Below are 21,731 nucleotides of genomic sequence, written 5' to 3' on the forward strand. Positions count from 1 at the left end.
ACGCCCCTGGTGTGTGTGTCTGCCGGGGCGACACACAGCTTGCAGGAAAATGGAGATAAACCGACGTGGTCAGAGTGGAGCGTGATAAGGTAAAGATATAGAGAGAGCTTTCAGAGAAAGAGAGTTTAGTTCCCACATTTGATATGAAAACACACCTCTCTTTGAAAGTTTTTGGCACACTGCGCCGAGCTGAAGCTGCTTCTCCCCCTGAGAGTTTCACACATAAAAACGTCACCACAAAGCCGAACAAAAAGGCCTGTGTTTCCGAGGCAGTTGTGATATGTGATGTAGCAGGGGGGGGCGGCGTAGGGCTCCCATTCTGATAGCGGGCCGCTGCTCGCCGCGCTGCTTGATCTGATTGTTTGTGCCGAAAGAAAGAAAATAGACACAAAGCGCGGCTGGGAGGTTTCCCAGATAGTTCAAGGTCAAAGCAGAACTCTCAGCACGGCGGCCGGTGGAAGTACGGAAGAGTCGACAATGTAATCAGAAACTCAGGAGGGAAATTCTCCCGCATTCATTTGCGTAGTAATTTAATGATGCATTTTTTTTACTGTCGGAGGGAGAGGACATATTACACATGGGCCTTTATATGGGATTCATAATAAGTTGTGAGCTCCTCTGAGATGATGAGGGGTCGGTCGCCACCATGAAACTGTACCAGAGAAGCGATTCATCGGGTTCATTATAGGGGCTCTGACCTTTGACCCTTCATCCATGCATTAGAAACAAAGGGATTTACATCACAATGCTTTGCACGGGATACAGCCGTTATATCTACAAGAGCCCTTTGTGTTTTTCCTCATAGAACTGTGTGGCTGGAAAAATCAAGATCCTTTGTCATTTTGATGAGAATCCTCCTGAAAATAATGACTTAGTATCTTATAATTATGACTAATGAACTTATAATTGTGACTTGTATAGTAGATGTCTATTTTGCCATAATTATGAGAAGGTTTCTCAGTTTAACGATCTACAGGATCTTTGTTTTTTCATTATAGTGGTGGAATAAGGCTTACATAATATCTAATCTGGTATTAGTTGCTAAGTCATAGTATCTTCTTTTTATTTGTTTGATGACTCGTGTATTCTTTATGATTTGTTCGTCTGTGAGAAATACTTAAACACAAATTAAGCTTAAGATACTTTTGATTTCTCACAAGGACATCGTCCACTTATTTCCCCCGCAACCCGTTTAATGGGCAAACAAAGTGTTGCATAGCTAACAGAGAGCGAGGGAGATGCACAGTTTATTTAGGCCCAAACAGTTGTTATGTTAAGATTTCTATGTTAATCGGGGTCAATAATGAAGTCTTCAAAGTTGTCTTTTGCCTAGTTTATTTTATTTGGGGGAATAATTTATAGGGAAGAGTTTGCACCACAGTCACACAGTCAGTATGTGTGTGTGTGTGTGTGTGTGTGTGTGTGTGTGTGTGTGTGTGTGTGTGTGTGTGTGTGTGTGTGTGTGTGTGTGTGTGTGTGTGTGTGTGTGTGTGTGTGTGCTGAAAGCTTCTTCAACTACGTACAAGATACCAAAACATTTTAAAAATACAGGAGCTCAACACACAGGCTGTCTGATGCGGGTTCATCTGGTACCTGGAACTGTCTCGCCTCAGTTTTTGGCTCACTCATCATAAGGATGTTTCAAATACGACGTCCTCATTACTGCATAGTTTCATAGTTTTACTCCATACACGCTAAAAGTAATGAGCTTAGGCCGTAATTCACAGTCAGTTGTTGTATTACTCCTCCATTAGCTGTCTGCTCAATAGACGATAGGGTTATTTTTACAGTTTTCACAGTTAAAAGGAGAAACTAAAACTCCTTTAAAAGATTAAACTATACAATATAGATACATATACTGTATGACTGACGCATGTGGCCTTTGTCACCTGTAATTAGGTACATTAAGTGGAAACACAATTGTATTTCTTTTGTTCCACCTCGTGACAGCAGGAAAAGGCAATACAAACAACATCCACGTTTATGAAGTTGATATGGGAAAAACGCAGCAACAGCTCATTTGCGCATTTAGCAGGTAGCACATTTTCGGTCCTCACCAATTACCGTGTGAAAAATCGGGTTACTTAGCCGCTAAATGTTGAGTTACTTTCAACAGCTTGTGTTTACCGCTGTCGGACCACCGTTTAAATGCTTGGCAGTTTGTGATGGTGGTGCTTTGCTTTTAGAAAACCTCTGCTGCAGACTGTGTAAACAGCGCTGATGAGAGCGGGGAAAGTGAGTCCGAAGAAGCCCAAACAATGAGCTTTAACACTTAAAATAGCATGAGCCCGCATGCACATATCCATGCATACATCTATGTTTTTCTAGGTCTAGGTAATAAGTGCAGTACACGTCATATATTTATATGATAAATATATGATGGAGTCTTACACTTGCTCTTGCTTAATATTTACTTTTATTACTTAAGAAACACTTGACAGGGACAGGAATGATTATTTTTGCCTTTCAAATTAATAAAGATAATACTATGAATAGGACGGCTGCATCAGTAATTACATACATTTCAGAGGTAAATGTTCTATTTGATACTTTTTGTGTACAAATCGACTTCTCTCCAATTGCTCGCAATAATCCACGGACGCGCCGTCAACAGGTTCAACTCTTTTCTACTGTGAGACGTACTATGTATTTACTTTAGGTATAGCTTATATTCTTAGTTCAGATGGCAAGTACAAGCGCTCAATAACAGGAGACAGAAGCAAAGTGTCAAACAGGATGTGTTGATCTCTCTGATGTAAACATTAGTAATGTAGTAATGCAGAATGGTATTCTGCCCTTGAGTATTCAATTCGCAGTGGACATATTAACCACGTCAATAGAGCAAACCATGATTGTTAAGACTTCTCATCTTTGAGACAACAGGGGCAGCACGACATGGTATCATAGCAACCGATTGACAAAGAGTTGGAGAACTGGTTACAGAGTCATTTATTCCATGATTGTGGGAAGAAAATCTGTTGAGAAAGAGTGCCTGGACATGCCGTGTGTGTCGAGTGTGTCTTAAACTTCCTATTTGACCTAATAGTCTAAGTATAGAAAAGTAATATATACTCTGTAAAAAACATCACAGTTCTAATCTGCTACATCAAGCTCTCTAGCAAGCTTCTGCAATCATGAGGTTTCTCTCCAGACTAGCAGGAGGTGCTCCTCGGCCCCCAGTGGTCGCTGGCTCATTGTTCATCATCCTGGACAAAGCATGAGCGGGCTGCATGATGCTGCGGGAGGACAGACAAACAGTAAGAGAATCACCAACCAAATCACACTTACGGTTCATCATATTTCAATTGGCTGACGCTCTTTATGCAAAGCGACTTACAATCAGTGCATTTAACTATGGAGGCACAGAGCCTGAACAAGAAGAATGAAAGTATGAAAGTATAATTACTCAAGAAAGCTGAGCTACAAAGTGCTGTAGTGTCATCTTAAGTGCTGCTTGTCGGGGGAGAATTTGTTGAGCTGCATATTGTGAGTGTCTCAAAAACTCGTATGTGACCTTTCTTGGGAAACTCGTGTGACCTGACCAAGTCCACGATGGCATCCTGGTTTCCAGATGGGGCCTGGACAGACCGTATCCTGTTCTTCTCTCCTTCCATCCATTTCTGTCTGTGAAATATGATTGACTAGGTCTTAATGATTGATTAAGAGAGGGTCACAGATGTTCCCAAACAACATCTGTTTACCACTGATCTCCCTTTGTGGGCGGGGGGGGGTCTTCCTTTTCCCTCTTCCTCAAACCTTCGGGGATGTATAAAAGCTCCTGGTCTCCCCCAGAAACTTGATCAGATCTTCCTGCTCCTTTTGTCGGAAGGAACAATCTGCCCCTTTTCAGCTAAATTGAAGTTATTTGACTTCTGTCTGTACTTACGACTTGTGTTGATAATTTCTGTATTCTTTATCGTTTTTCTATATTCTAGTTAGTAATAAATACTTAATCTCAAAGCAGGTTCAAGATACCTTTGATTTCTCACAAGGGCTAAATCCACAAATTTCCACCACACTCTGTCTCTCTGTCTCTCTGGAGCAAGTACTCGGTGTCCTGGCAACTGCAGAAACGTGGAGGTGAAAGATAGCAGACTCTGAATTTGGTCCCGTTCCAATATAAGGAACCATTTCAACCAATGAAAATACAATGATTCTCAGTTTCAGGATTTGATTTCTGGCGAAACTCTCTAAATGCTACTGGGTGTTACACGCACGCACACTAATGCCACACTCATCATCAGAATCACATTGTTTCTGCACCGTGACAATTTCTGCCTGCTTTAGGAAGCGGCTACATTTACTCATAAAACGATAATATTTTACTTGAGATTTCACAGCCTGGCTGTGTAACTCAGAGGCTCAGCAGTCAGCACGAGCCTCCCATTCAGTCCCTTTTTGGTGTTTATCAAAATAATGGAAAGTCTTTCATGTGTCGCGTGGCTGACATGGTTGGTATTCATTTTTCAGGCGGAATGAACTAGTGATTTTTTTATGACCCTATCCCTCTTTTCTAAAAGCCCTTCTATTATTATATTGCTACGGAAATGGTCAAAGGCTGCCAGACCATCCTTGATCGCTTTTTTCTGATCAGTGAATTTATTATTTCCCTTTTGAAAAGGCAGAGAATGGACTTCATTCTAAAAAATAAATAAATTAGGCTTTGTTCTTATTCATTTTCCTCCTTTGCTCAACTGAGTTACACATGATTATGGCTCTGAATATGAGTTTGATAAATTGAATCTGTGCGAGGTTTTTTAATACCATAAGTTTGAAATTCACCCACGAACGGTGCTTCGCTGACACCCTTTTGATGGCTGCATTATCCAGTTTTGTACTTTGTGTTTCCTCGCTGAATAGCATGTCAGGTTGTTTCCCTTCCACCGAGGTGAAGTTGATAATGACGGAGCACCGCGTTGCCCGCCCCAATCAATGCTGCTTTTCTTATATTTCCTCGGGGGTGAGCTGCTTTGATTACTCAAAGATGTTGCATAAATGATGGCGCAGTTAAATGTAGCCGTCATCCTGTCCGACTGTGAGTGATGATGTTGTTTCTTTTGTACTCGTTGACTCTCCTCCTGAATTTGTGGGTTGATTTGGTGCACATTCGACCACCGTGGAAAAAAAAAAAAGTTATTTCTTTCGCCTCCATAAAATCTCAATATTTCATTACTTTTCTATTTTTGGTTACTTTGTATATTCAGACAGTTCAGTTCACACCAAGGGCAGAGTTGTGTTTGAGCTTAATGTTTTGGACGTGATGGTTTAGAAGATGAGCCTAAACATGCATTATTTGATTATTTTAATTGCATTCACCCAAACAAGAAAACAGTTGCACTTTGCAACAGTTTGACATCAGTTCAGCTTTTGATTTATGTAAGCGAAGGGTTAACAGCCACCGAGGGATTTAACTCGCCAGCATTAATAGATCTCAATCATTTTAATGACATTTTAACAAAACCCTGTGCAGGAGCCAGCGTTTTATTTTTGGTATATCTTTTGGAATATATATTTTCTATTAGCAAAAAATTGTGCCGCACAAAATGTACTTTCAGTGGCCCTCGGAAGAGTCGGCATCTCAGCCATTTTCTCCCCGCAGCTTCGGGATTGATCTTATCTCCATCGAGAGCACGATTGTCAAAGGAGTTTCCAAGGTCTTCATAGCAACTAATTAGATCGCCATCTTCCAGAATCCCCGACAGCCCTGTCAGTTCCCCCTCTGTTGTGATCTTCTACACATGGAGTATTTGATTCTTTATTCTTTGTAGAGAGTTTCAAGTTTTTTTTTGTCAATAGCATCCTCATGGAACAAAGCTTGATGGACCTCGGGATCAATAATTCCTCAAACTGCGTCAACTGGGATTAACTACTCCTCCGTGGGAGCTTCATAGGTCAAGGCTCGGCTCATTTAACAGCTAATTAGACGCTTTCTATTGAGCATGTGGTTTCTTGTGGAGCATCTGTTTGAGCAGAACACACAGTTAATGCTGAATTCGCACATGCTGCTCAGTGGGAGTTCTGTGGTCCTGCTTTGGCAAATAATGAATGGAGAAATCCGACTCACCTCCAGTGGCTTTAGTATTGTTGTTGTTTTATTTTTACTTCTGTTTTGATTAAAAATAGCAGATTGCCTTCAGCGTATTCGTTTACTTGAGTAACATCACATTTTCTGGTCTACCTTTTGAGCACAATTCCTCTCCGAACCAGAGGATACCATCATGACGCTGGAGCGTGTAGCCTCAATCGCCCTTCAAGCACCAGATCAATCAAGCCTGCGCACCACTGGCAACTTCCTCTTCCGGCTAGATTTCAAGACAAATGGCGCTCTGTTCATTACTCGCTCAGATACTAAACTAATGTCTATCTGTGTTTTGCGATAATTGCTCTCGCTCTCGTTAATGTGGCTGCAAACATTGTGCGCCGCGCGTGGAACAACACACATCCGTGACGCAGAGGAGAGTCCAGAAACAGGTCCCTTCATAACAGACCTTTCTGATTACATTTATGAAATTCAATTACTCTGACACAGACAGATGGACCCGTTGTCAGTGGGGACGCTCGTCATTTGTTAGCATCAGCGGACATGTCAGCCCCGAGGAATGGACGGGGCCGGGCCTGTGTAATGATCAACAAGAGAAGAAGGAAGAGAGCAGAGCCAGTGGCCGAGGTTTACAAGCAGGCCGGCATGCCAAGTTCCCCAAAAAGCATCGCTGGAATATTAAAGAATAGTGCTTTCTTTTCTGAGGGCGAAAAATGTAAAGTTTGTGTTTGGCACGAGGCTGGAATTAGCAGTGTGTTAGCTTGGCTCAGGCATGGAAACAGCTCGCAATTCATCTTAAACGTGTTATTTATACGGTTTACGCGCTGTGCTGAACTAAGTTAGCATTGACAAAAAAAAAAGAAAGAAAAAAGTCCTCGAAGCCGCAAATCACCACTTGAAACGTCCGCTGCATAGTAGAATTATAACATGTGGAATTTAACTTCAGCGACAACAAGGTAATCAGTGGTCGATCAATAATCAAGGCTGGCATGCTGTGACTGCTTGGACCCAGTCAACTATTAAACGAGGGGATCCACTTCATCCTTTTCATGGTTTTCAAACTCTCCATTTCTGTGGTTTCTAAAACGATTGATCGGCACGCCTCGGGGCGCCCGAGCGGCTCAAAGCCCAGTGATGTGTTTGTAGTCGGGGTCCGTCTCCCCACCGCCTCTTCTGCTTCCAGTCCGCTCCTTTTCAACATATTGAAATTGGATGTCTCATATGCAGTTTCAATGAATATGAAATCTATTCAAACGAAACTGAAAGGAGAGGATACAGTACTTTGTCCTTTAATCCGGCTGGATGCCGCTCTGTTCGCTGCCCTCTGGTGTTGTGAATTATGGATGAGTGTGCAAATTAAAGCAAATTGGGAATCCGTTGAGTAAGCGCTGACAGCGTAGGTATTCTGTGGGAGCAGTGGGACGAAGGGAAATGAAAACAGAGGAGGATGATAGTTCAATGAAATTATGTCATGGGGGGGGTGAAGTATGCATTCCTGCAGCATCCGCTTTCAGCCCCAGCTCCTCTGTACACAGTTGTCCTTCTGATTGGAAGACATGGACACTCAGATGTGAATTGGTGCTTCTCTTTACAGCAGGGAGGGTGTCAGACCGCCTCGTTCTCTCAATTGTACCATTACTCCTGTTTGCACTTAATTCTCACGGTTTGGTGGCTTGTATACTCTTCATGTTTAGCATGTCTTATCTCGTGATGAATACTTAATCAAACCTTAAGATACTTTTGATTTTTCACAAGGATATTAAGCAATAATCTCTACCACATTAGCAATCTAGTTGTTGATTATATTGGGCTTTGAGATTTCATTTTCTGTGCCTTCATTTAAAATATGAGTGGGTGCATTTTCCTGGACCGCTGAAGCTGCGCAGGTTTGGATGAGAGCTGTCTGTCAACCTTTGAAAATCCTCAATTATGTATCAGTCACAGATATGGGCCCGAACCCGCACCGCGCTCCGCCTGTTAAATGCTAAATGGTCGGACTCTACGGGGCTTTTTCTCAATTTTCAACCACTCAAAATGCTTCAAGACTACACTCACTCCTTCGCACACTGATGGCAGGAGCTAACGTGCGACCTGCCCCTCAGTAACCAACATTCATACACCGTAGTCACAGCTACGAGGACAATTTGTGTGTTAAGTGTCTCCTCGCCCATGGCCACGTCCACAATCGGAAACAAGCGGACCCGGAGATTGAACCACCGGTTATCTCATTAAAGGCCTCCCCCCGAGTCACACTCGCCCCCTTGGTCACTCATTTAAAGGAGACATATCGTACTTATTTTAAGACTCATACTTGTATTTGGGGTTTCCGCCTTACTTCAGCCAAATTAACCTGTAGTGGAAGAAGAATTTTCATAATATCTCCCTTTAAATACTAAGAGACAGCAGTGGAAAATGCCATTTTGTATGAGGCTGTGGTCAAGTGATTACCCGCTCTTCCTGTTGACCTTTTTGCACTCCTGTTGTCTTCTGTTCGTCCGCAGGAAGAGGCGGTTTTCAGCTTCATATTCTTTGGTTTCAAGGCGCCTGCCCCCGAGGGGAGTTTTGTTGCATATGAGGAGAGTTTCAACTCTGTTTGTCAGTGTGCTCGCTCCACACACTGTGTATGCCTCTTCTCGCCCGACTAACCGTTCAGGTTTCTACGACCTTTATTTCCAACATCTCCCCGGGACTCAAAGAAAAGCGTAGACAGTAATGGAACATTTTCACCATACCAGTTATAAGATTCTCACAGTAACTAAGTAAAGGATCTGAGTATTGTTTACATCACAAAGACTGTGTTATTATTACTTAATTAGTTGAGGAGCCTCAGAAGGATCCTGTTGTTACACGCATGCTGCTTGATGTCGTTGCTAATTCTCTCTCTCTTGCCAGACCGCCAATGACTGCTTCATTGAGCATTATGGGAAAAAAAACATCAAAATAGCCTATACATTTTATAAGCTAAAAATGCTTTTTCAAATTTGAAATATCTATGGATATCTTGCATTGTAAAATGCAACCAATACGGCGATGAAGCACAGATCGTTTGAATATTTCACATTTGTAACGATGTAATAATTTAGATTTCACTGACAGTTACGAGGGTCTCCGACCCTCATCAGACATGCATATGGGACTTAAATGTATTGCTGCTGCTGAGGCTTATTCACTCATTCAATACTTGTTGAGGTTTACTAATGTCTTCTAAACCTGCAGTGTGTGATAATGCTGACAGTGCTTGTTTGACGGAGGGGGGGGGGCTGCTTGCTTTTACCTTGAGAAGTTAAGGAGCCAACATGCAGCTCCGCCTGCTGGCTTTTTGATGCTCACTGTGAAAGTTCCTTACCAGTGGGAAACAAATAAGCCGGGGTTGGACTTGTGCTAGAAAGAAATACTGTGCACGGATGTCCTAAAAATGCAACTTTAATGATTAAAGATGTGAAGAAAGACGGCCTCTGAAGAGCAAGTGCGCACACCCACAGCAGCGGCTTGAGTGCATTTGTGTGTATCTGTACCGTGTAACAGCATTTCAATGATGGCTGTGACACAGGCTGATGTCTGCTCAGGGCTCCAGTAATAGAGATATTGTGTCTTCAATGCATTCCCTTATCTCTCCATAAACGGCATGCTGAGTAAATTTTCGGCGATGGACTTTCACATTCAGCATTTTTATAGAAGACATTCAGACAGACAAATGATACAACGTATGCACTCGTGGGGAATTATAGCCAGCCTACAGTAGCTCATAGCACTTTATTATATTATAAATATAATAAAAGGCTGTCTTTAATAGCTGACGTACGTCTGATACAAAATAGGAATAGGGGTTGTTTCTCTGGTCATCGGGATTTTTCCAAAATCCTGCCTGAAGCCCTTTTTAACAGGATCGTCAATATGCTGCATGTTTCTCTCACCGGGCGTTGGCGTTTTTTTTAAATCAATGCTTTTTCATGAGGCGAGCACAGAGCATCAGAAGCGTTCCTCTGCGTCTCTGCTGCGGGGTGACCTTTCTCATTTAGCCAAATCTCCATTACACTGCACGAACATGCAGGCACACGCGTGTTTACGCGTGCTCCAGTGCACCGAGGACGACATCAGGTGTGTTCTAAACGCGCGGTTATGTGTCAGCGTTGACGGCGAGGGGGCTCATAGTTTGACTACTTTCTGGCTGCTTGCCCAAGATAAGGACCATAAAGAATCGACTGTGGGATCATGAACCTGCATGACACACCTGCAGCTGGGGGAGCGACTCCAAGGATGTTTCACAACCTCCTTCACTCCCACATCTCATCACCGGCAGCGGATGGCGGAGGCTGGTGATTACAGACAGGTGTCGGGGGGCAGAGCGGAGGGGCCATTTACGTGATGGAGCTTATTTGACTGACACAACAGTGCTGCTCGAAGGTCAAGAAGGTGCTTATCAAAACATCTTTGGAAGCTGGTTCATGCTGGGTCTGAGTGCTGTGGTTGCAGGGATCTGAAGCCTGTAATATTCATCCGTGTACAACAGTTTTTTCATAGGAACCAGTGTTATTTGTTTTGAGCTGTTGAATTGAGGGCATGTTGCAAATCAATTATTACATTTCTTTTTTTTGTACATTGTATGAGTACATACAGCATTATTTTTGTTTCCCAAAAATGCAAATACATAAACTGTGTGTGTAACATGTCAGCGTGCCGGGTGACCTCATGCACACAAACCATTTATAGGATCAGATTGGTTTCTTCACTTTTAAATATCTTAAAAGGGATACGTCTATATAGGTTAGCTTAAAGTAGCTAAAGGAAATGGACAGTTAAAATAACTTGGTGTGGGTTTAAATATTTCAATAAGGAGGTAATTGTAAGGCTCTGAATGACAGAATAGTGGAGTATATGTTTAAGCCAGAAGGCTTCCACCCTTCAGGGGGAAGTGAGGTCAGGAAACACACATGGACCTCATCTCATCAACGAGTGGGTACAAAAGGACGAACAGGATGGTGGTGGTGCTCCGTTACATCTCCAAGGTGGAGAAGTAGGTCCCGGCGAGTCAGATGGGGCCCGGTCCGATTTAGTTTGGTGAACTGGGTTCTGGAAATGAGCTTTATTTATATGTTTTTTGGTTCTTCACATTGTTTTATTGTTTTATTACTTACACGTAGTCTTCCTCCGACTGCTGCGCCGCCATTTATGCCGCAGTCCTCTGTGTTTGAGTTTATCAGAAAGGGCTTTGGGAGTGTCGAACAAAACAGTTTAGGGACCGCTAGTGCAGATTAGCAGTGTGCTATTTAAAGAGGCTGCCTCTATTGACTGCAAAGAAATTGGTAATTAACCGACGGCTGACTCAGGTAACTTTGTGCGTCAGGGTGGTTGTGGAAAAAACGATGAAGCACATCTTCCCGGGTGTCATAAAGCCTTTCTTTATGGCCAGTTTGTGTAGCCTTGCAGATTAAGTTCAAAGAGAGACGGACCATCTCCGCTTCATGCATCTTAAATCCTGTTTCTCTTTAGCTGGATGTGTAGGTGAATTGTGTGGTCTGCAACGAGATATCCCTGGTGTCAGCGGCTATAGGGCCGCTATAAGAAGAATGGAGGGGATGGGGTGTCTAAAAGTACATTATTAAAGGGACAATTTCACCTCAAATGTAATGGTGCTGACAGAACAGCATGACCAACTCACTCGTTTAAGATACTTTCCCTGCAGTGGCTCTCTCGCCGGTTAATGCATTTGAGCTCATAGCTCGCAGTGGGCTTGCAGCCTCCGTGAGTAGATGCAAGGATTTAAAAGGGAAGAAATGAGTCATGCAATGAGGTTCTTAGAAAATACTTCCAACATTTACCCCAGCAGAGCAGCTCTGCATGGAGATGAATAGGCTGGTGCCTGGAGATGGCAGACTTCCTCTCTCTGTGAGACATAATGACCAATTTCAAATAGGGGAACTGGCAGAGAACCCGCAACTGTCTAATCTCTAAACGTCCTCCACTGCAAACAGCTGGCCCGGCTGAATGATCCAGGTATTATTCTTGTTCAGGGTCAAAATTAATTAACGTGGGAGCGGCATTTGGCTCTCATTCATATGTGAATAATTTATTTTTAAAAAGTCTAGAAAATACACTGACAAAAAAAAATTCAAACACATCCTGTTTTAACATTTGCACTAAAAAATAATGAATGTTCTCGTATTCTCAACATCCTAACATAAAAATGTATCTGTGTGCTGCTGAGGATTATGACAAAAAATAACATAAAAAACAGTAATATCTCATCATGATTCAGTGTTTTGCTGAACATGTTGTGTTTTCAAAACATACAGCAGTAGAGATTTTATTCTACATCAATTGACCTTTGTGTGTAACACACACTTGACATTTGGCACTTTTAATAACAAAACCATTTAAAAAAGTGATTTTAACTCACTTCAGGAATTATTAGATAAATTGCATTCATTTCATCAGCATCATGACAGAGAAGAAAGCCAGTTGTTTACTTTTTATATCCTCTACCACGTGGGCTGAAAGGTCCTGCGTTCCACTAAACTGTGAGACAGGTTTCTGAGTTCGGCGCCGGAGTGAACCTGCTTGTATCCCAGCAGGGCCAGAGTGTCGTTGCACAGGTTCTGCACGGCCCTGACGATGTCAAAGCCCAGACGAAGCCTCCAGCTCTCCGACGTCGCCCTGGAGTCCCTGGCGGTGGAGTACCTGTAGTTCCACTCTGAAGGGGACGACGCGTTGCTCTTGGTGTTGTTCGCGATCCATATTCGCACCCTGTCCTCCATCTCAAGCCCCACGAACCTGTAGATCTCGGCGGCCTTTCCCTCGGATTGAACGGCAGGTCCTCGTATCGCACCAGGAGGTAGCGTTCCCGCAGCCACGTGGGCCTTTGCAGCCCTGTCTCTGCAGAGGCCGCCATGTCTTTGCAGGTGCTGGTGATCTGCGTCAGGTCCACGTATCGAGGCTGCCGTCCCGTGGCGTTCCATATTTTCCAAGTGCGGAACTGATCCGAGAAGGCCATCATGCGCGAGGACGGCTCGGGGGTCCCTCACCAGGTGGACGATCCTCAGGTCCAGACGTGGGTCCTCCGTCAGGGTGCGCAGGTCCCCCACCTCAGGGACACGCACGGTCTTGATGGCTACATGTTCCCTTGACAGGCACGACACAGAGGCCAGCGTGAGGTTCAGGGCCCCACACTTCTTGGGACACCAGGTTTCGTCAGGCGTAGCCGAGCCCGCCGCGCCACCCCTGTTCAGGCACACGGGAGGGGAACAGAGAGCGTGGCTGGAGCTTCGGCGGAAAAAGGAGTTGGTGACGTGGTCCTGGGGCTCGGGGCGAAGTGTCTGGAGTCTGGGAGGACGAAGAACAACAAAGTTAATTGACCCGTGACACAAATTTTCGGTTGCGTGGTGTCGTCTTAAAACAGGCTTATTAACCAATATACACAACAAAAACACAACTTGTTCAACCAAGTTATTTCAGTTATTCTAGAGGAGTTACTTCAGCTCGTAAAAGTGACAATGTCGGTTTTCATCACAATTCAGTCTGGGAGAAAACCGAACGACTGAATCAAGCCAATAAAGCTTTAATAATTTAGAGGGTAAACATACATGAGTAAGTTGCTTGTCTGCCGGCGGTTACCGAAGGGGCTTATGAAATGGCGGATCTCTAAATATAGTGCAAATAGCTAACGTATAATTACTGCTGATGAGGAGTTGATTGCAACACACAGGAGCCGCAGCTACAGCTGCACTATGAGAGGGGATTAATGGAGATAAATTGGAAGATAATTGTAAAACAAATGACACATATTCAATTTTGCTATGCTCCCCACCTGTTAGGAATTCCCTTATTTAATGATCTGCTTTTCTTTTCTTGATTTTCAGTCACACGGTTAACATTTTACAAATACTAACAATCAACTTATTCCACCCTACCTTTGCTTCACGAGCTGTTCTCGCACATTTCTGCAATACACACGAGCTTGTATCTGCACACACCGACAGCTACACACACATGTGGGACAATCCTGTCTGGCTATGGAGGCGTACCTCTGTGTTGTCTGGTCTGGCAGTGGTGGGCTCCCTGACAGGGCCCAGACAGAGAGTCTCTCAGGGTGCGGATGGCCGTGTACTGGACCCCGAGAGACGCGCACACCAGGAGCAGCACCGTCTTCCAGGAGCACTACATCCCGCCCCCCCCTCTGGCTCTGCATCCTACACGCTGACGCCGGCGGGGAGGCACGGAGACACACATAATGAGATTTCATCTTGATGCTTTTTTTTTTTATCAGCTTCTGTTAGGGTTTCGGAAAGCTCTCGAGGGAGGCCTCACTCCTTTGTTCTCGTCCCGGCCGGAAACGAAGAATCAAAAGAGTCAGCTTGCTTAAATTCCAAAATCAAAAAGTATTTAATAACTAAACAACATTATAAGGAATACAATTGCAAAGTGAAATACAAAGCGAACAGTTAAATATTTCGCGAAATAGAGAATCCTCTGAGCAAGTCTAAAGTGACTTATCAAAGCGGCTGAAGGAAAGTTCTAACAGTCCTTTCCCCGCTTTGGTCCTTTGAAAACTGTTGAGGTGTGTCTTCTTTGGTGCATTTGAATGTCATTGGCTTCTCCTTCAAAGTGTCCCCTCCTGGACTGTCCCCTTCACGTCGAGGTGTGAAGCTGCAGCTGTAACCTGAACCTCTCTGTACTATCTGTCCCTCACATTCCAATGCATTCAATGTAGATTCAGTTGGCTTTATGCCTCAATGAGTGAATTTAACAAAGCATGCATAGTTTAAGTTTTCATCTTATAACTGGGTCGTCGTGGCGCAGGGGTAAGAGAAGGTGTGCTGGGAAGCACAAGTTTGGTGGTTCGATTCCAGGCTGCCCCATGTTCCATGTCGAAGTGTCCCTGAGCAAGACACGTAACCCCTAATTGCTCCCCGGGCAAAAATGTGAAAAAGCCATGGGTTTAAAGTGTAACGTAAGTCGCTTTGGATAAAAGCGTCTGCTAAATGACCTGTAATGTAATGTAATAACTAGTACACTTTAATTACAACACATCATTAATGATCCCCGTTCATCACACTTCATCATAAGATCTAAGACCGTTGATGTGGTCCAATTCTCAAGACATTTGCCTCAGTCGGCTGCCTCGCATTAAGTTGTTCATTTATTACCTGACAGGAGAAAAAACTTCCCAAAAACCCTCTTTGGGGATAAAATTGGGAGAAATCCATAAAGGACGGCAATTAGCATCCGTCCCCAGGTTTTAACATCACATTGTGACAGAATGTTAATGTGTACAGTGTTTATATGATTTAAATGACTATGAATTGTGTTTGATTGAAATTGCATTCACTTCATCTAACATGTTAATGTAATAACTAATATCTAATATCACAAACTACAATTCTATCACTAAACATTATTACACGTACTATAAATTCCACCACTAGGGGTGAACTTCTGGCTTAAATCCCTAACACTTCATACGTGTGCAGCTCCTACTCCTTTACCTCTGCAACCTTCCTCTTTTCTGGAGCACTTCTTGCTCAAGGGCACTACAACAGGAGAAAGTATGTCACATAAACTTGTCCCTTTGAGGTTTCTCCTTGCCAGTTAAGAATGTGAACAATTGCCCAACAATTTGTTTGACAGGGTTTTCTAGTGAAGTTGTTGAAAAAGGACAACACTCTCCTTTCTGTAACTTGGCTTAGCATAAAGAAGGAAATTGAGTGAACTCAAACACTCGCTCTTTCCAAAGATGACAACGTCAAACCTTCACAGCTCGCTGACATAAAATGTCATGTTGATTGGTGAGCCTTAGAGGTCTTGGAAGACAAATTGTGTGACTGTCAAACAGAAAAGACCTGTCTTCCCAGGTTCACAGTTTTTAGTTGGATTTTAGTAAGCAGATAAAATAATTTACCGTAATGTAAATGATTCATTGAGTACACACATGTCTCTCTTTCTTTAAAAAAATGCAAAATGGATGAAAGTTTGCTCTCTTTTTCTCTACAAACAAAGCAAACAGACAGCGAATTTCTACAGGAAATATAGAAGGTGATGTTAGAAGCTCAACATAAACTGGTTCTGCGTTTGTTTCCTAAAGGATCAGCCGATTTGTTCTGCAGAAAAACACAAAGGTCAGGCCTTTACTGCGAAATGTTAGCAGTAATTTCCCATCTACAACAGCTCCACTGTTCCAGATATTCTGTGCACACGTGCATATTGCATTTCATTTTTGCTTTCCTTCTCTACTGGGTAATTAAGCCTCTAAGCCTAGCAGAGAGCTACATACCAAGATAAATATAGCTGTCTTCATATAGATGAGTGGAGAAGTTTCCTTTGTACACTTCAAATTTTTTTGCCACTGGGCATGAAAGAGCCATAGGGAGATGTGATTTTCCAAATGGATTTTGAAAAAAACAAGGCACTGCTATCCATTTGTCCCTTCGCACCAAACTGATGGTAGGTAATCACAGCAGATCCCTGGGTGCAAAGTGTGTCTCTATCACTCACTAAGGCAATCATAATCTAAACCACAGATATATGTCGTATTACTGACAAAAATAAATATCACCTTCCTGTTTGCATCTTCTCGCACTTTCCCTGTCACTCTATCTCTCTCCGGTCTGCCTCTTGTTCATTAATGATGTTTATGTGTCTCTAGCAGACTCATATCCTCAGGAATGTATCACACAGAGCTCAAATCGGCTTTTGATTTTCCATTAATCACAAACAGCGCTAAAAACGCTGCTGCTAGAGTTCTAACAAAGACCAAAAAATGTGAGCACATTACACCAATTCTTAAATCCTTACATTGGCTCCCAGTATGTCAGAGAATTAATTTCAAAATCCTACTGCTCACATATAAATCACTACATGGTTTAGGGCCAAAGTATATCACTTATATGCTTCCACTACATAAGCCTTCAAGATCACTAAGATCTTCTGACACCAATCTGTTAGTGATTCTCAGAGTAAATACAAATCATGGGAAAGCATCATTTAGTTATTACGCAACAAACAGCTGGAATAAACTTCCTGAAGATTTAAGACTTGCCCCAACTCTGACCACGTTTAAAACAAGACTGAAAGCTTTTATGTTCAGCTTCGCCTTCTGCTAAATTTTACCTACATTGCACTTTTAACCTCTGCTTTTAATTAAACAATTTAAATAAGATTTTAATTTATAATTTAATTTGCTGTTTTTAATTGTCTTTTAATTCCTGCATTTTATTTCACTTTATTGTATGAAATGTTATGATGTGAAGCACTTTGAGTCTGAGTCTGCAGATAATGCAAAACTTTGATCAAGCTTCTTACTATCTCTGACACTTGAGAAAAGAAGGGAGGAAAAACAAATTCTTTCAATTTGACAGTTCTGCCATCAATACCCAACATGTACTGCACAGCTGGCTGACCGAGGCACATCACACAATTCCTCAGCGACAGGTTTTGTTTTCCTCTCCAGTCGGGATCGGGGGCTCAGTGAAGTCTCTGCTACACACCCCGGTGCCCTCCAGAGAATGAGGACAGATGCTTCAATGGATTAAAGCAATTTGATTTGTCCTCTTTTTCTCCCTGGCTTATGACTCCTCCCATAACGAGACTCACAGCAGGAATAATAGACACTCTGTCAACAGTTCAGTTGACAGAGTGTCTTCAGATGGTCTCAGCGTTTGCATGCCCCCCGCGCGCGCACATAAATGCAGAGTGCCACAGGCGGAGAGCAGAGTGGAGCCGCTCCGGCGTGCAGAAGATCTACATCTGACCCCGGGCTATACAAAGGAGCTCCCGTGATAGGGGAGAAGATGAATCCCATTCTACACGATTCCTCCAGCACACACACGAAATAAAGATGCAGAGGAAATTAATGAACGTGCAATTTGATCCGAACCCGTCGTCGCTCACATCGATACAAAGCCCCGTGAGAAAACACATTCACTCAAAAGTGAAGGTTTTTCACCAACTGTTTGAAGACACTGATTGAATGTTCTTGTTTATACCATATTTCAGCACCATTTGAAGTAGCAATTAAACACGTCGTCATAGTGACACGTCAACAGCTTCTACTTACAGGACAAAAGAGAAAATGTGAAATGCACTAATTATTTTTGCATTTAATAAGCAGCAATATGAATACAACATGAACAATGTTCTTTAAATTCAACTACAGTTGATAGGACACAAATGTTGAACCGGATCTTCCTTTCCTTTCTAAAAATATATCATTGTCAAAGACACTACGGGGGCAGGTTTCAGGTGGTCTGCCATGTTTTCAAGGCGGACATCTGTTAGAAGAGTTGACACACATACAGGTCATGAGCCAAGCCACACGGTCTTCATCCTCAGAGCAGGAATATATAGTTGGAAGATAAACATGATAAAACAGGTGGGAGTAGTCAACCTCGGATGTAGACGATCATCTTTGGCACCACAAGATTATGAACATTGACGCACAAACATCTTGATTATCAGATGACCCATGTGAAACAGCAGACTCTCTGTCATGCCAAAGTAGAACATTATTGCAGTTTTTCCAACAACATCTGTAAATAAAAACATTAAAAGACATTTTAAAAACCACTTTTGGCCCGTTACGCCTTTTGCCGGTAACCATAGTTGATTTGTTAACATCTATTCCCTGGAAGATGCTCACTGGAATATTACACAGAATAATCGTTTGGATTATGCAAACAAAGATGTGGACAATGTGTTTTACTGTGGCCCCACTCGCTTTCTCGGTGTATTCTGCATATAAAAACAAAAAGAAATTTGATAACAACCACATCCCATAAAACCAGTTGTTATCAATAACACAGGTCCATGCCTGCACAACATGCTTACACCACAAACTAACAGCCCGTCCACATCGTCAGCAGGATAGAATGATGATATGATTTCGATTGGCACTTTTGGAATAAAGTATTTAAAGTACTTACAAAGTACATAGTAGAGTGACTTCTCTTCGTTAGAGCACAGTCGAGTTTCCAGGCCAATGCAACTTTCAAAGTTCAAAGGACCTGCGCATGCGCACGCGTGTTCCACCAGTGGACACACTGGCGTGGATCACACAGACAGAACGTGATCTCATTACGATGTCGTGGGAGCTTTGTTGGCAGCGCACAGTCTATGGTTCCATATTAATTACATTTTTTAATGAAAAATGAATAACGTCCGGTGTGATATGATTTGGGGGAATTACATTCAAGGCAACCACTATGCATATCGTCACTCTTTCAAATAAATTTAACATTTTAAAACAGACAAGTAAATTCGTTTTTATCGAGAAAATAGGTCTCACATGTTTAGACCGAACATAAACTAATTTACAATTCAATTAAAAAGCAACGTTGAAATTCCCGTTGTTGCAGTAACAACTAGCAAACATTTGTTTCTGGAAATAGTGAAATATTTGCAGTGATTTACTCCCAACTAACTAAATTACTTACGACTAAATTAAGAACAATTGCATCTTGACATCCATACGTCCGCGTGGAGCATCGAAGGCGATAAAGTGAGACTGGGTCACTTTAAACTCACCCTCAACTACCGCTCACACACTTTCGCTCGCTGTGTGGAGTAATGACGATGTCCTTACCCCTCACAGCATCACTATCGTGACATTCTTCGAGACACAGGGCGTCCCTCCGCACGTCGCTGCTCGTAAAATGCAACAGATACAACATACAACAGAGCCGAAGTGGATTCAGAGCTGGAGATGCGCCGTGGACAGAACGAGAGAGAGAGAGGCAGAGCGAGGATGCGTGTCTCACCCCTCCGGAGACCGCACCGACTACCGGAGTCTCTAGATTGGATGCAAGATTGCCTTGCCGTGCATTACGCTCCGATGCCGTAGGGTACGTGTCACTGCGTCTTGGAGATGCACCTTATCTTAGCAGCCAGTAAACATAACTGACATAGTGAGGTATCTGTCTCGCAAAAAAAAAAAAAAGAGACAAGAAAAGCTGCTTGTTTTGCCATCATTATTTCATGTATTTGCAGGTGAGGACCAGACGCTTCTCATATTTCCTCCAGGCAGGTTTCATCAGCTCAAGCCGGGCATCAACAATCATTTCCCACCATAATTGTCATTCCTCCCTTTTTCTGTCACTGCCACGGTCTCTACAGGTTTACAGACACACACACACACACACACACACACACACACACACACACACACACACACACACACACACACACACACACACACACACACACACACACACACACACACTTCATCTTGCAGCTTCATCTCCTGCTGTGGAGTCACGCTGGCTGAAGTGTTTCTTCACTGACGTGCAGACAGATTGGTGGAATAACGCCGCTGTCGTCGGTGCGTTTCAGTTTCGCGCTCTCATCATTTCTGCTGTTGCAAGGTTTAAGCCAGTGGTGGATTAGCTGTAGCTGTGGATCTCACCTGTTTTGGGGCATTTCTGGCAGTGCTTCCACCAAAACAAAGGTGGTATAAGAAATATTCTCAGATATAAGAGCGAGATGAAGTCTACCTCCGAGACTCGGAGCGCCTTTCATTTTCCTTTTCGCCCATGCAAAACCGCAAAACTTTTGCTACCCGTTGTCCCCTGACCGGGGCCGAAACAATTTGTGGCGTAGCCACGGGGCATCAAATTAACATCTCCCAGCTGTGATTTTGGATTGTTACATTGGTGTAAAAAAGTGTGTATGTCTGTGTAAACATCAGATAATCCTAACAATTACTAAAACACAATTTCCTGGCTGGTGTAATGGGAAAATGATATGTGACCCTTTTAAATGCTTCATTTGTATAACCAGTTTATTAGTTGCAAGTGGTTAGGTCACAAAGGCCCTGACATAAGAACTGATGTCTCCCACTTGGATTAGATGTTTCCAGCGTCATAGCTGTAGAGATTGAACAAAGTGTTTGTTATGTCTATGACCACCTTTGTTTTAGCATGTTGGGAGAGCAAGGACACGGTCAAAGAGCTGACGTGTCTTACATGGATAAGATGTTCCCAGTACCCTGGCTGTAGATACTCAACAAGATGGTTAACGGTTTCTGTTGACGCCACCGATATCTAAGTTTAGGTATAAGAACTGCCTCGATGTGTTGGGAAGAAAAGGAGGTTCTTGACAGTCTACTGACCACGTAGCTGTTGTGACCCTTTTTCCCTTGCAAGGAAATAAACGGAGAAAAGACATACTTGACTCAGAGCCTTTGATTCTTACTTAACGATTGTCTGTGCAAAATCTTCCACCACACTGGTTTAAATTTTTTTTTTCTAACTTTGGTTCTGCACTGCCAATGCGATGACTCAGAGTTTGCTTACGCTCAAACCCGCATGCTGCGCAGATGGAGGCTGAAAACCCGCCCTTCCACACGCACACAGAGGGTCTGACAGATGCCTCCACAATTAAGCCACTTCCATTTATAGTCTCTCTCCGTAACAAGGCGAGGGAAGCTGGCTGATGGATCTTTCTGCTCTCGTACTGGTACTGGATGGATCTTTCTGCTCTCGTACTCGTACCCCCCCCCCCCCCCCCGCCGCTGCGTCGGGCCTCCCGGGGGCCTTTTTGTGTGGCCGAGCCCTCTCGTAATTACACCTGAGAGCACCGAGCAGCTGCTCCTCTTTCACATCTGTGTCTCCATCCATCAGGCCTGCAAAGGGGGCGTGATTCATCCGTGCTTTTCAAACTCATTTTAACAAAATGTCAGGAACAATTTGACAACTGTGGCTGC

General features: G+C 43.2%; 1 long non-coding RNA gene and 1 pseudogene across 2 annotated transcripts; one reads left to right on the plus strand and one right to left on the minus strand.

The window, feature by feature from the left end:
- Window positions 1-12,080: 12,080 nt before the first annotated feature.
- LOC120812789 (carbohydrate sulfotransferase 1-like) lies at window positions 12,081-20,114 on the minus strand (annotated as a pseudogene). Its single transcript, XR_013455114.1, has 3 exons — window positions 19,614-20,114; window positions 14,062-14,233; window positions 12,081-13,360 (listed from the first exon to the last, which is right to left on the minus strand). The product of XR_013455114.1 is annotated as a carbohydrate sulfotransferase 1-like (transcript).
- Window positions 19,750-21,192, plus strand: LOC144391219 (uncharacterized). The gene is made up of 2 exons (XR_013455115.1): window positions 19,750-19,872; window positions 20,018-21,192. It is a non-coding gene; the product is annotated as an uncharacterized LOC144391219 (long non-coding RNA).
- Window positions 21,193-21,731: the final 539 nt, after the last annotated feature.

This window comes from Gasterosteus aculeatus, chromosome Y (assembly GCF_964276395.1).
Source record: "Gasterosteus aculeatus chromosome Y, fGasAcu3.hap1.1, whole genome shotgun sequence".
Taxonomy (NCBI): domain Eukaryota; kingdom Metazoa; phylum Chordata; class Actinopteri; order Perciformes; family Gasterosteidae; genus Gasterosteus; species Gasterosteus aculeatus.